This window comes from Etheostoma cragini, chromosome 1 (assembly GCF_013103735.1).
Source record: "Etheostoma cragini isolate CJK2018 chromosome 1, CSU_Ecrag_1.0, whole genome shotgun sequence".
NCBI classification, from domain to species: domain Eukaryota; kingdom Metazoa; phylum Chordata; class Actinopteri; order Perciformes; family Percidae; genus Etheostoma; species Etheostoma cragini.
The window spans coordinates 8,290,674-8,302,350 of NC_048407.1; the positions used below are offsets into that span (position 1 = coordinate 8,290,674).

General features: G+C 42.5%; 1 long non-coding RNA gene across 1 annotated transcript in view; it reads right to left on the minus strand.

Moving 5' to 3' along the window:
- LOC117949156 overlaps window positions 1-11,015 on the minus strand; it is an 18,376-nt gene extending 7,361 nt beyond the window's left edge. The window contains exons 1-2 of the long non-coding RNA XR_004657636.1: window positions 10,847-11,015; window positions 4,395-4,398 (exon numbers count right to left, since the gene is read on the minus strand). This is a non-coding gene — a long non-coding RNA (uncharacterized LOC117949156). The remainder of the gene's footprint in view (window positions 1-4,394; window positions 4,399-10,846) is intronic.
- Window positions 11,016-11,677: the final 662 nt, after the last annotated feature.

An 11,677-nucleotide genomic window follows, 5' to 3' on the forward strand; every position in this document is an offset into this window, starting at 1 on the left:
GGGGAGACGCACTATCGCAGCTGAACGGTGCAATCTGTCACCCCCCCAGTGATAAGTCAGAGACTGTGGGGCTGGTTGATGAGCGGGAGCGCTTACAGAGATTAGGCTTGCCCCCCGCCGTGGTGCGCACCATCCAGGGCTCCAGAGCCCCCTCTAACATAGCAGGCTACGCAGGGCGCTGGTCTGCTTTCCAGCGCTGGTGTACAGAGAGGGACACAGATCCCACATCGTGTTCGCTACCTCTCGTGCTGACGTACCTACAAACTCTGGTGGATAGTGATTTGGCTCCATCTACTGTCAAAGCATATGCAGCAGCCATCTCATCCTGCCACGAAGGATTCGGTGAGAGGACAGATTTGCACATCCCCTGGTGAACCGTTTCCTGAAGGGTCTTAGGCGTCAAAAACCGGCTGTTCGCCCCCTCGCCCCCCAATGGGACCTAACTCTGGTGCTCCGGGCTCTGGGAAAACCCCCCTTTGAGCCTTTGGCTCAGGCTTTGCTCAGAATGCTGTCGCTTAAGACAGCACTTGTCCTCGCCCTAACGTCGGCCAAAAGAGTGAGTGATTTATGTGCACTGTCAGTTTCTCCGTCCTGCCTCTCCATTAGAGGGGACGGGAGCGCAGCCACCTTACAGCCCAACCCCTCCTTCACACCGAGGACTTTAACTAGTTCTTTTCGGTCGAGGGTGTTTTCACTCGAGGGTTTTTTTCCCCCACCTCACGCTAACAGCGCGGAGGAGGCTTCCCACCGGTTGTGTCCGGTGCGCGCTCTGTCTCAATACATTTTACGCACGGCAAATATCAGGAAAACTCAGCAGCTGTTTGTGCATTATCGAGTTACCCAGGCTTATAGCTCGGATGGGAAAGAGCCCCCCCAAGACATTCGGGGTCATTCTACGACGGCTTTGTCAGCGTCTGCGGCTTTATTTAAAGGCATGGCAGTAGCCGACATTTGCGCGGCGGCTTTACTGGGCTTCTCTGTGCCCCTTCATCCGCTTTTATCTGCGAGATATGTCTGAATCTTCCATATCTCATGCGGTTCTGTCCACAATCAGTGACGCGTAATGTCAAGCTGAATGTGTTAAAAAAAAAAAAACGGATGCCTTGTGTATTGCCAATCTCCTCTACACTTAGTGCCGCAATGACCCTGCTCTACAGTCTCACCTCTCCTGTATCTGGGGTATTCTTGTGAGACGCAGCTCTTATCTGATTTATTGTCATAATCATGTTTCATACATGGTGGTAATCATGTCTCTCCGTGACATGCGCGACAGGGTCAATCACGCTTAACTCCCACTGATCATTGTAGGCCTACTACTGCATCATCTAGCGGGCCTCATGATCCTTTTCCGGCCACGCCATTGGCAGGGCAGGTTTCGTCAGAAGAATGACTCTGACTAACCTCTGTATATCTTTGCTGGGGCTATGTGGTATATGTTCGGCTTGTGGACCTTGTGCCGCAGGTGGCATTGACTACATCAGCTTCGCCCTAACCCAATAGCGTAGCCCTTAGAGGGCGAAGCCTATACGAAATAGAACGTAAGTTACGGAGGTAACTCAAGTTTCTATAAGTATAGGTGTAGCCCTCTAAGGTCCGGGCCACCTGCTCCTAGAACAATAGTTGAAGAAAAAGCTGATGTTTTGGGAGTCGAACAACGGGTCCGCTCTGTATTTATGCAGTAAATGCGGACGTAGTTGAGGCCCGAGCTGGACGCTAGGGCGGGAAAGAAATCTTCACGACTGCGCATGCGCGAAGGGATAAACCCAATAGCCCAATAAACCCAAAAACCCAATATAGGCGTAGCCCTCTAAGGGCAAAGGGTAAAAGCGCTTTGAGCAGTTGTTAAGACTGGAAAAGCGCTATATACTGTAAACACAGCACATTTACTATCATTCAGACTCTTTGCTCTAGCTGTCGCCCGTTTAAGGCTTCACTTTAGTTGCTTCACTTCCGTAAATACATGGAAGGGACACACATTAGAAAAAGCTAGAGAAGAAGTCCTGGAGCACGACGCTCGCGGGAGTAATTAGCAAAAAAAGTGATACATTATGGACATTAGGTGGACAAATCTTGGATGTAACCTAATGCCACCTCAAAAAATCCATTCATGTGTCCACATGAACTCTGTGTTGTCTTGTGCATTATGTTGTGATGTTGTATTGTATATTATGGTGCTGTCTGAATTGTTTCTTTTCGAGAAAGCGTGTGGTGGCGCTGTTCCATAGCTGCCGCCTGGAGGCTTGCTCCAACCTAAGTCAAATTCCTTGTATGTCTGTCATACCTGGCGAATAAAGCTGATTCTGATTCTGATGGAACAGTTTGGATTTAATTCTCAACGGTCCGGAAAAAGGCAAAAGTTTCAGGGGCAATCAAAAATCATCTTTAAAGGCTAGAAAGACCCCAAAAAGACCTCAGTGACCGCTAGCTTGTTAGCTTTTAGATGCATCAATCGGTCAGTTTCTGTCAATCAGAGGTGCCATTTTGGCTCGGATACAATTCAAACAGAAAAACACACAGAGCGGATGTGACTGGCAAAGCCTAACATCCGCGTGTGATGTCAGGCTTAATCCTGGAAGTGTGCTTCCGTTGATCCAGACTACTTTTGGAGAGATGGACAAGTACTGAAGACAGTTACTGCATCATTAGTTTGCAAAAAAATATACTTGTTATTACAAAACATTATAGTTCAATCAGCATATTTCTGACCCAATTGTGAGTTTCTGTTGCATTTTTTTGGTTTATTGTGTTTATTTGCTCTGTTTCCTTGTTGTTTCACTTCTCTTCTGTTTGTTTCATGCTTTATTTCCTGTATAATTTTGTAATCTCCCTGATTCCCAATGTTATGTCTTCTTATACGTCCTAACTTTGTTAAGTCGCTCATGTCTAGTCTTGTTGGGCACTTCCTGTTTTATTTTGTAGTCACTTTCCCTCTTGTTTCAGACGCTGACTTCCTCCCTTTGTGTGAATCTCCCGCCACTGTGCTTGTCTACCCCGCCCCTGATTGGTTTCACCTGTTTTCCCATACCTAATGTATAAATAGTCCTTGTCTCCCTTTGTCTTGTGCCAGTTTCTTTAGTTTGGCGTCGTCAAGTGTCCTTGCCAGGGCACTACTTCAATTTTATTTAAAGTATCAATTCATAAAGTTTATAGTTAGGACATAGAATTGAATATTGTTAGGGAGTGAGGAGTTGCAGCGTCCCCCTAACCCGGCCCACCTGCTTCTCGTCATAGTTGTCAGATCTATCTATCATATAATCAAGAATATAATAAAACTAGAGGGAGACTTGGCATACAGCCCGATACCGTTGAGGAGAGTTCTAGCCAGACCAGGCTCCTCTCTTTACCCTGTCTCTCCTAGTTATGCTGTAATAGTTTTCAACAGCTGGGGACTTCCTTTGACACACTGAGCTCCTCTCTCCTCTGTTTTTCGATCTTTCCATTTATGTGCATCCATGTCCCAGAAATGCTTGATACTACCCTAGCTCTGGGGAGTCATTCCCCGGAGTCCTTATGTTCTTTTTTCCCCAGCATGTTCCCTTGGATCAGAGAGGCTCCAAAATCATGGTCGCAGCTGTTGCCATGATCCCGCTACACGTTCTGCGATGCCATGTTCATCTTGCCACACTCTGCGGTGCCCAGCTATGTCCTGCAGTGCCTTGTAATGCCCGCAGTGCCCTGCTATGCCATGAACTACTTCAAATAACTGCTACAAACTAATATTGTTTCTACTTTTTGTTATTTCCACTCTTCATTCTAAACCCCAACCGGCCCGTCAGACACCGCCTACAAAGAGCCTGGGTCTCTCCGAGGTTTCTGCCTAAAAGGAAGTTTTTCCTCCCCACTGTCGCACTGTTGCTTGCTCTGGAGGGAACTACTAGAACTGTTGGGTCCTTGTAAATTCTGGAGTGTGGTCTAGACCTCCTCTATCTGTAAAGTGTCTCGAGATGACTCTTGTTATGAATTGATACTATAAATAAAACTGACTTGAATTGAATAACAAGAGTTATCTCAAAACACGTTACAGATAGAGTAAGACTAGACCACACTTGAAATGAATTGTGTCAATAACAGTCACATTAAATGATCATGGAACAATGACTTAACAAAAACAGTAGTATCGTTGTGGTATTGTAGGTTTAGTGAAAACTCTGAGTTTGTTAACCCTGAGATGAGGGAAACTCTGAGTTTTTGGTTTCACCAAGCCAGTTTAGCTTCCCTCTGTGTCAGTTACTATGTCAACAGACTCTGTGAACCAGTTTTTTTTTTCAACTAACCCTGAGTTTCTTCATTCTTGTATGTCTGCAGACTCACAGGGAGTGCTGTCTTAGACATGGACACAGATATTGGAGCACAATTAATCCGTGGACATCTCCGTCGGTAGAGGGTTATCAGACTGTGCTTGGATGTTTTATTGTTACCTGATGACTTGGTTGAGCAATATTGTTTTTAATGAAAGTTCAATGAGCTCTAGATTTGCCAAAAATAAGGGTATACATGTCTATAACCGAATCCCATTGTGATCAATGTTGCTATTTCTTCTAATTGCAACCAAAGTTAATTTCTTGTATTGTAATAGAGTTTGATGGTTACCGCCCTGGGGACAGAGGCTACCCCTGCCAGCCCTATTTGTTGACTCCTTTCCCTGATCCTGAGCCCGGCCCACAGCAGCGCTACAACTTGGCTCAAAACAGAACACGAGCCAGGGTGGAAATCACCTTTGGGATGCTCTAGGCCGGGTTCTAGATCCTTTGTAGGCTCAGGGTCTCCCTGGAAAGAGCTTGTGACATAATTGTTAGGGGTGATCCGAGTATCCGGCTAAAACGAGTATCTGGTACGGATAAAGCACTTTTGCCGAGTACAACTATTTTACGAGTAATATGAGTCAATATCCGTGCTCGGATTGAATACAACTCCTCAACTGGCTGCACAGCATTCTGTGATAATCACAACGCCCCCCCCTACAAACCCGCTCGGATCAATCTCACACACACACACAACATGGAGAAATGCGCTCCCTCTCTCTCTCTCTCTCTCTCTCTCTCTCTCTCTCTCTCTCTCTCTCTCTCTCTCTCTCTCTCTCTCTCTCTCTCTCTCTCTCTCTCGCGCGCTCCCGCTCCGTCAGGCAGGCAGTCAATCGGGTCTGCGGATCTGTTCCGTTAACGTTTAGGGTTTCTTCAGCTTCAGATTTGTTTTTAACTTCGGTTTACATAGTTACATAGTAACCAGTAGATTTCTGGTGAACGTGGGTTTAAGACACGCTGCTCGGTTTAAATGCAACTCCCGTTGCGTCTCTGGCATCGGAGATTTTTTTTTTTTACTGTCAGCTGCCCCCCCCTCTCTCTCTGTGTGTCTCTCTCTTACTCACACACACACACACACACACACACACACACACACACACACACGGACACACACACACTCATATACCTGGTGTGGAAATAAAATAAATAAAAAAGAACCCCCCAAAAAAAAAATCACACTGATAATAAAAATAAAAAGTTAAAAAAAGAAACTTATATTGAGTATGAAAACTCTTGTTCATTACATTTTACTTCATAATTGCAACGGCATGTGTTGTATTCATTATTGCAAAACCTTCTGTATATAGTTTGTTACCATGACAACACCATTGATCTGAAGCTTGATGCTGTCATGTAAATAGTTTTCAAATCAGCAATAAATATAACAATTTTTGATCAACTCATATCAATTGCATGCTTAAATAACCCGCACAGGTTAAAGCCCAGCACATTTCAAGAGAGCCCGACCCACTTCCGGTTTAAATTTGACCACTTCCGGTGTAGGCCCCGCCCAGTCCGAGTACGGATCCGGATACAGATAATTCATGTGGTAAACAGATACAGATACAGATACAGATAATGCTGTACTCGCTCATCCCTAATAATTGTGGCATATATAGTTCTCCACAACATTACTAAAATTAGAGGAGAGCATTGTCTGGTCCATCTAATTATGGATGACCCTGAAAATGATCTATCCACCCGGCTGTTACACAAGATGGAAGAGCAGTCAGAAACACAGTGTGCTACCAGAATCTTTCATAGTAAACAAATGTGTTACTGATAATTCTTCCATTAAAAAGAACAAATGGCTGTTTTATGAAATATTCTTTATGTCCTGAAAGTAAAAATGCAGTACTAGTTAATATTTGTCATGTAGTTCATCTTGTTGGTGAAACAAGTAAAATCATCTACCTCAACCACCTTTTTAACTGACGTAGCATTTGTTTTTCACCATCTTTTTTTCATTTGCAGCTTCAATGATTCCATTTCTAGATCCACTTTTTGAATCTTTTTCTCCAGGTAAACTTTGTATAGCATTTTCACAGGCACCTATAGGGAACAAAATAACATAGAATTTCACAGTGCCTGGCCTTCTAAATGTCACTATGAGTCATTGGCTAATGCAACATTCTAAAATCTTACAGAGCCAAGTTGGGCTGTGGAAGTGGATGGCTCTTCCTCATGATTCCCAAGCATTCCTCGGTTAAAGAAAAAATAGGTTAAAGTTTTATCATGGTACACCATCAGTTGAACTGTTAGTTATTTTTAAAGGTGTAAACTCTTCATGCCTTTTACTATCTTCCCTTGTGGCAGATGACAGTATTTCATCATCCTGTGAGAAATAATTTCAAACTATTGTGTTTCACTCTGTAAACCATTATGAGCCATCTATGTAGTATTACGAGTACTTCCAGCTGCACGGTCTGTTATGTCCGGCGCCAGCAGACTGATTACATCATCGTTAACTAGAGTAAAACAAAAAAGATTCAAACAGTGCAGCTTCAATATCAATTGAGTCACCTTCAATTGTGATGTCTTCAGGATAATAATTCAGAAATAAGAATCTAAAAAAGTTACAGCCATCAGTTACAAGACCTACAAATATTTGTACCGCTATAGAAAATCAGTGTGCTGAGTTGCGTCTATGATTATAAGTGGGATAGTGAGCCAACACTATGTACGACTATACATTTAAATAGCTAATGTAGGTCTGTGTGTCCTGGGGGGGGTCAGCAGATGAGCTTTCACCAGCGATGCCCGCAACTATGGGTTGCCTGCTGTTCTGTCTGAAAACAATCGTTTTCAGCCTCCGTGGTCAATGGTGGCGGTGGGGGCTCCCTCCTGTTTTTTGGGCCTCAGGTTTTTTCTATTGGCTTTAATGAAGTTGTCCATCAAGCAGACATTTGGAGATTTGCGCTACGCTAATGCATTTAACTTTACTTTCAAAGACACTATTAACTACGGGCAGATTGGGATGGCTGAACATTATATTAATTTTGCTTAGAGAATCCCACTTCTACATTGCTGAACATTACAATTGCTTGAAATTTATATCATATATGTTTGATGTACAGTACATTTTAGTATTTCATCTTGAGTTGCTGCCAAGTGTGTTTGGTGCCTGCTGGGTTGAACTGGAAAAAAAAAACTGAAGATGGGCATAGACTTAAATGCTCAATTGCTCTGGAGGCAACTACAAGAACTGTTGTGTCCTTGTAAATCATGGAGTGTGGTCTAGACCAACTCTACCTGTAACGTGTCTTGAGATAATTCTTGTTATGAATTGATACTATAAATAAAATTAAAGTGACATGTTGAGTAAGTTAAAGTCAGTTTTCTACAGTGGGGGAAATAAGTATTTGACCCCTTGCTGATTTTGCAGGTTTGCCTACTTACAAAAAATGCAACAATCTATAATTTTAATCATATGTACATTCTAACAGTGAAAGACAGAATCCCAAAGAAAATTCCAGAAAATCACATCATATGAATTTATAAAAATGTATAACCATCTGATGAGGAAAAACAAGTATATGACCCCCTACCAAACAGCAAGTATTCTGGCTCCTACAAGCCAGTTAGTCTTTCTTTAAGACACAGCCCCAATCCCAACCAATTATCTACACCAAATACACCTGCCTCACCTCGTTAACTGTATAAAAGACACCTGTCTACACCCAAACAACCAGAATCCAACATCACCACCATGGGCAAGACCAAATAGCTTTTTACGGACATCAGGGACAAGATTGTAGATCTGCACAAGGCTGGGATGGGCTACAAGAGAATCGGAAAGCAACTTGGATGGAAGATCAACTGTCGGTGCAGTTATCAGGAAATGGAAGAAGCACCACACCACCGCCAACCTCCCTTGGTCTGGGCCTCCACACAAGATCTCGCCTCGTGGGGTGTCCCTGATCATGTGAACGGTGAGGAATCATCCCAAAACCACAAGGGGGGAACTGATGAATCAACTGAAGGCAGCTGGGACCACAGTTACAAAAGAAACGGTTGGCAACACACTATGCCGTCATGGATTTTAAATGCTGCAGCGCACGCAAGGTCCCCCTGCTCAAGAAGAAACATGTACAGGCCTGCATGAAGTTCGCCATTCACCACCTGGACGACTCAGAAGAGACCTGGAAGAAGATGATGTGGTCAGATGAGACCAAAATAGAACTTTTTGGCCTCAACTCAACTCGTCGTGTTTGGAGGGCAAAGAAGACCATCCCCAACTTTTGATCTCAGATCGCTTACAACTGCCAGGTTTGCAACTGAAACAATAGGCTAAAACAACGACCGTTTATGGAAATTATGTTCAGATCTTGTGCCTGACTGATGTAGAAGTGACATTGATAAGCGTTGTGATTTACACATACTGTGACAGCGTCTGCTGTTTTTTTTTGCCAGCTTTCCTTTTTGTTTTAGGAAGCAGAGACTGTATTGCGTTTTGCCTGTAAAACCATGTCTGTGTTCTTCATATTTATGTAGAATTAAAGTGTGCTCTTCTGATGTAAAATATGCTGCTCTGGTGGATGTTGGCGATTGGTCACTATGTGCAAACATTGCCTTTTTTATGTGAACGCAAGCGCCGTTGGATTAGGAAACCATGGGTGGATTGAACTAGTAGTTAACCACCGTCGTGACACAGCTTATTGTGTTGTTAGGGTTAGTGAAGCCGGGTAACTGAAAGAAATTCTGGGCATGTTGATCTGGATTCGTATTATATTTCTCTGATTAGGTTCTCATGCTCCGTTACCATAGTAGCTGACTCTAAGGTTAAATTACCTCTCTTTCTGAATGGGGCTGGAGTTCCCCCTCTCTCTCAGGTTTGATTAACCTCCCTTTCTAAATCAGAGTTTCCCTCATCTAAGGGTTAAGATACTCAATTTTCACTAAACCTGCTTTCTGAAACCGACCCCTGCTCAGCTTGCATGTTTTGTAAGTCTCTTTGTTTTATCAATAACTTATCATTTCTAACTGCTGCTCCCTCCTCACATTTCTGCAAATTTCTAAGCCATAACTCTGACAATTTCAAACAATGTTTGATGAAAACAGAGTAACTAACTGCATCCGCTTAACAACCACTCAAGGTATAGTTTACGCTGTCCTCCCAATTGTAAAACAACAACACTAGATAATTGTCATTGTGTATTGAGCTTGTCTGATTATCCACATGTGGATAATGAACTGCTGCAGAGCACATGCGTCTTTCACCCAGCCGATCACTGAATGGATTAACCCTGAACGGTTGAGACTTGATCAGTTTTGTATTGATATACTGCAGATAACAATGCCCACCACTAATGAAAATGTCAGTCAACTGGCACTATGTGATTAAGATATAACTGTAAAGAGAAATTCCACAATTACATTTTAATTGTTTTTTTCATTGACATTAATATAAAAATAGAAACCTTAAAGGATAAGAAAGAAAAGAATTGATGAGCACCACCCCTTTCAGTATGGCTTGAAAAAGAATTTCAGGTGATGTTTGCATTATTGGCTGCACACTCTAAGTAACAACAAGTGGGTGTGGATATTGTTTAGTGTATTTCCTATGAAAACTATTCTACTTTTGGCATCATGTGACCTGTTGAGTCATGAATAAGGCGGAGGCATTATCTCCCTATCTACTGGTTCAGCGTACAACTGGCTGGGTTACGCTGAGACTTGGGAATACCTCTCTGACAATAGTTAGCTCCGCATCCATCAAATTGATCAATAGTTTTCAGTTTTATCATGAGCAGCAGTTAAATCGGCAGAGTTCCTTATCTTTATTATTTCTAAGTGAGTGCCTCACACTGCTGGGCTGTTCACTGCAGTTTGCTGCTCTGTTCGGTCTCCCTGCGGCAAAGTCGGCTCTCCTTTATGACTAGCTTAACGGCCACTGTAGATCACAGTGAAACCAATTACTGAGGTAAGTCAAAGGGAGCTGAGATTGAGCTTGCATGAATCCAGATCAGGGGACTTCAAGCTTGCAGCTGTTATATCTGTGAGATATTCGGAACAGATCAGAGGCATTTCTGATAATCCTAATTAACAGGGGTCCAAAATTGTGCTTAGATCCTTTGATCACAGTAGGTAGAATTATTGTTTTCACCACAGCATACTGTGATGATCATGATGATAATCATAAAACAATCCTGCCAGACTTCTAATAGTGCACATCAAATGTAGAAGTCTCATTTAAAGTTAAATCTGCTCACGTCAAATAGCTTTAAAGGAAAGAGGGATATTCTACATGGGATTGTTGAAAACAAAAGACCAGAGGGGTATTGCACAAAACCAGGATAAGGGATTAAGCCAGAATATTCCAGTTATCCTGGATGAATTTAGCCTTGACTTGGTTGCACAAAAGCAGAGGAACCTAAATTACCATGGAGAGTTTTGTTTAGCAGCCAGGATTTATTAATCCTGGAGCCTTTTCTGTTCACTCAGCAGTGTTTTTACCTTAGTGTTATCAGCCTTCTTTAAAATACAAATAAAACAGGTGTTAATTGCTATTCAGTTACGCACTATTATGTATTTTTATATATTACTTATTACTCATGTGACAGTCATTGTTACTGTTATATTGCTGTATGAAGACTGTTGTTCATATCATTAGAAGTTTGATGAATATAATACGGCAATTGTTGAGATAATTAGAAAAGGCTGATACAGGTGCCAAATGTGTTTTTAAATGAAGTGAGCGATTAAGAAGAATGTATAAAGCCTATATGCACGCGTCTGAGACTGAGTGGTCGGAGACCAATACACACTATTTAATTATTTTAGTTGATTTATTTCTTTTTGTATTCTTTAACAAAGGATCATGTTCCTCTTCCAGGTGCATTTACTTTGGCATTCATAGAACACAATGTGTGTTCTCTCCAATGTAAATGTAAATGGACTGTTCCTATATAGCGCTTTTCTAGTCTTAACAACTACTCAAAGTGCTTTTAGATAGTAAAAGATGTGAGGATTTGGCCCAGAGTTTTCCAACACAAAGAAAGCATGAGCTAACTGACATCCGGTTAAAAAAATGGCGGAATTTCCGGCGGCAACGGAGCAATCCAAAAGTGGAAAATTATGGATATAGATTATTGCAATTCAATTCAATTCAATTTTATTTAAAGTTTCAAATCAAAAGAGTTATTTCAAGACACTTTACAGATAGAGCAGGTCTAGACCACACTCCAGAATCCACGAGGACCCAACAGTTCCAGTACTTTCCTACAGAGCAAGCAACAGTGCGACAGTGGCGAGGAAAAACTTCCTTTTAGGCAGAAACCTTGGACAGACCCGGGCTCTTGGTAGGCGGTGTCTGACGACCGGTTGGGATTAGAATTCTCTGCCTTCACGGTTTGAGAATGCAGCATCTCACAATG